The sequence below is a fragment of the Papaver somniferum genome, chromosome 7 (assembly GCF_003573695.1).
Source record: "Papaver somniferum cultivar HN1 chromosome 7, ASM357369v1, whole genome shotgun sequence".
Taxonomy (NCBI): Eukaryota; Viridiplantae; Streptophyta; class Magnoliopsida; order Ranunculales; family Papaveraceae; genus Papaver; species Papaver somniferum.
Genome location: NC_039364.1, coordinates 86,436,409 through 86,440,200, shown reverse-complemented (window position 1 = coordinate 86,440,200; position 3,792 = coordinate 86,436,409). Strand labels below are relative to the sequence as shown.

Below are 3,792 nucleotides of genomic sequence, written 5' to 3'. Positions count from 1 at the left end.
CAAGTATAAACATAGACCGAGTCAGATTTTCACCTGAGTTAGCTAGAGCTGAATGGGCTGAATCGGATCTCTATGAAAATCGATTATATGATGTTGAAGTTTTTTGTAACTTCTGAGAAAGACTATAAATTTTTGGTGGTATATAGGCAATTAAAAATACAATCCAACTTCTTAGAAAGACTGGAAATTGTGATTCATCCCAATTGAAGTAGAAACTGTGAAAATCAACTATGACTCTTTCTTTGAATTTTGATTCAAACTACGTAATTGAAGTAGAAAACAGAAAAAGATTTGCATGGCTTTGTCAAAAGACTTGAGAACAGAAAACAAAAAAAGAAGTTGATAAAATTGAACAAGATTGAAACAATTGAATATAATTGAAAAAGATTGAAAGTTAATGAAATGAAAAATAAGTTTAAAACTGAACAAGATTGATGATACCAATATATTTCCTTAGATAAGAGCAGGGCTCCTAAACCCCCTAAAGCTACATACATATATAGATAGATATCCATCAGAGAACTCACAAGTTTTGTACAACATTTCTTAACTTGTTTTGAGTGTCTTCTTCTTTACATAAAAAGAGATGAGACTCAAAACTACAATGCACTTCAACTGTACCCAAAAAAAATTCCCCCAAAATAGTTACATCTATAACCCAAGATCATATATCCCAAAATACTTACATATATCACTTCCATTTTGTTCCCAAATTCATTGTTCAAGTTCTTCTTCTGGAAATTCTTGGTACACATGTGTAGCAAAAAACACTACAGATCTGCTAACAGTCCCAATTGGACTTTGTTGTTCCATCATATGGCGACGCCGCATAATACCATATCTTTCAATACTATGTAGATCTTTAACTGCTTTCCTTGCTCTCCTCCCTCTCACCCTGGCTGCTTTATCTTTATCATCACTAACCATGTCCACAAAATCCTCCCAATCTTTCTTCTTATGATTTCTTGGCCTCTTGGCTTTTTTTTCAGCAAGAGTAGCACCAGCTGTATCACACACTCTCCTGAGAGGAGTCTTCCTATTCCTCCAAGCTTTGTTTGCCATTTTGATAGCATTGTCCTTGACAAATTCAGGCACGTTGTACACATTCTTGATTGCTCTCCAAACTTCTTCCTTGAGTTCCGGAGGAACTTTCCTCCAGGTAACATAAGATGGTGACACAATACTCTTAGCAACCACTCCAACTTTGATGGGATGCGCCTTTGAATCTCCAATGGGTTGTCCAAGTGCATTGAATGCAACTGGAAGTAGGTGATCAACTGCATAAAACCAATATACTTAATTAGAAATTATAACTTGACGTTATTACCATTCCTATGTTTTTACCATCACTACAAAAGAAGGAAATTGAAAGACACAACTATGTTATTACCATTCCTGCTTTCTTGAGAATTTTGAGTTTCATTGACAGATTGTTAGAATGCCGCATGCCACTGATCCTCAGTACATACACTTCCCACTGGTTCATTACTGTGACCATCATTTGGACTTTGGAGAGTGCTCACATCAGATGAAGACAAATGTTCACTCCTAGAACCTGGACTTGCAGAAGAATTGAGCAAGGGAGTAAGCCAGCCACTTGCAGTTTACCTACTAGTTGTAGGCTGAGATGGAATGCAACTTCCACTACTAAGTCTCACCATAGTCATCTAAAATCAAAAAGAAATCATAACCCACAACTTCAGAACATATTAACATACCACTTCAGTAAAAAGTTCAGATTTTTCATCATTAAGATCATCTGAAAACATATTTAGATATTACTCATAAAAATCATGATATAAATTGCATAAAAAACCACCCTAAACATGCCAAATCAAATAGAAATCATAAATCAGAACATATAAAGCCATGTAATTTCAGAAAATTTCAGATTTTACTTCATTAAGAATATCTGAAAACATATAGAGATGCTAATCATACAAATCATGATATAAATTGAATAATAAAACCCTAAACATGTTACTATACAAAACAATAACAAATCCTAAAGTTACTTAACATGATCTTCATACCCAAATTTTTTTACCAATTCAAGCATAAATAACCTTGAGATATCGATTAAATCGAGCACCAAAAATGCAGGGAGATATGAACTCGATAAAGGAGAAATAAACAAGATACTTGTATAAAAGGTTTACAAAGAACATGATGTCTATGTTCAGATAAAGTGAAAGTTACAAGACCTACACTATTTGAATCTGATATGAAAACACCCTGAAAATTTTCCCAGGAAAACCAGTTAGCTACTTTGTACCAATACTATTGCTTTATTGTATACAAATTGATACTATTGCTTAACAAACAAACAACTTAAAACATCTACATTCCAGTGATTACCATTTAACATTTCATTTCAACATCAAAAAATTGTCTCACAGTCACTGCTCACACTTCTCTCGATCTTCATACCCAGTCAGACAAACAATTAGAAACTACAAAATATATAATTTTCATAGTAAAGTGATTTTACCTCAAGATCTTGCAGAAATCAAGTAAAACCCTGTCAACAAACAAAAACAAACGATAATTAAAACCAACAATTAGACAAAACAATTAGAAACTACAAAATATATGATTTTCATACTAAGGTGATTTCACCTCAAGATCTTGCAGAAATCAAGTAAAACCCTGTCAATAAACAAAAACAAACGATAATTAAAACCAACAATTAAACAAGAGGAACAAGAAAAGAAAACAGAAAAGGGGATTTTTTTTTTGCAAACCCTAACTTTAAAATTAAAAACCCTAACTTTACCTTGGACAAAATCAAGATTGAATCTGGTTTTGATAATGGCTGGTTTCAATGAAAATGGTTCAATGGTGTGATTTTTTTCTCTGATTTGGAGTTTGGGTGAGAGCTGGAGTGAGGGGTTTGGGTGAGGGAGTACTGAGGGTTTGAAAAGAGACGAACACGACTAAATAAAGAGACGATGGAAACATAAAAAGAATGTATTCCTCGATAATAACGAGGGACACTTGTTTCATCTCAGCCGTTCCAACAAACAAGTTACTTCTAACCACACAAACTGGCGGGAATCTTCGCGCCAAAAATATATGTAGCAGTGAAACGAAACTACAACTTGCGTCGTTGTGGAAGTCAACTAAAGTATAACCTCTAGAACGACTTCACTTTAGTCAGCAACAAAATCATTTGTGTCGTTGTAAAAGTCAACTAAAGTCCAACTATAACGACAACTTGACTTTAGACAACGACGCGTTCGGCGTATTGTGGTTTTGAGACATTAGGTTTTTGTGTCGTTACATTATGTCTCAAATAGCCTCTTTTCCACTAGTGTCTCCTTTATATAGTTTTCAAATCGGGGTTTGCAATCCAAGTTACCTTGGCAACAAAGTAATCAATATTTACCGTTAGATGAAAAACCTGATTTCTCCAAGCTAATATCTTTCAACCGTTAGATCGAAACTTAGCTTGTCATACACAAATGAAATGTGTTTCATTTAGGTTTGAGTAACCGTACCTAAACGTGTACACTTGGTTGGTTCACAAATAGTTAAGCGAGGTTAGCCATATGAGTACTTTCATATCAACCATATTCATTTTTCTCATAACTAGTTCAAATGACTCATAAGAACTAGTTGATAGAGTTGTTCAATTGCTTAGGTCTTTATTCATAGACACAATTGAAACAAAATCGGTTTGATTCACTTGAATCAATTCATGAACAATATAGCCATGGTTTGCAAAGATTGCATTCTTTATTGATTTATTGTTTTAAGTTCATGAACTTCCGATTTGAGAAATAACCAACT

General features: G+C 33.9%; 1 long non-coding RNA gene across 1 annotated transcript; it reads right to left on the bottom strand.

Annotated features, from left to right (window-relative positions):
- Positions 1-1,640: 1,640 nt before the first annotated feature.
- On the bottom strand, positions 1,641-2,894 carry LOC113300427. Its single transcript, XR_003335790.1, has 3 exons — positions 2,777-2,894; positions 2,620-2,649; positions 1,641-1,667 (listed from the first exon to the last, which is right to left on the bottom strand). It is a non-coding gene; the product is annotated as an uncharacterized LOC113300427 (long non-coding RNA).
- Between the last annotated feature and the right edge of the window lie 898 nt (positions 2,895-3,792).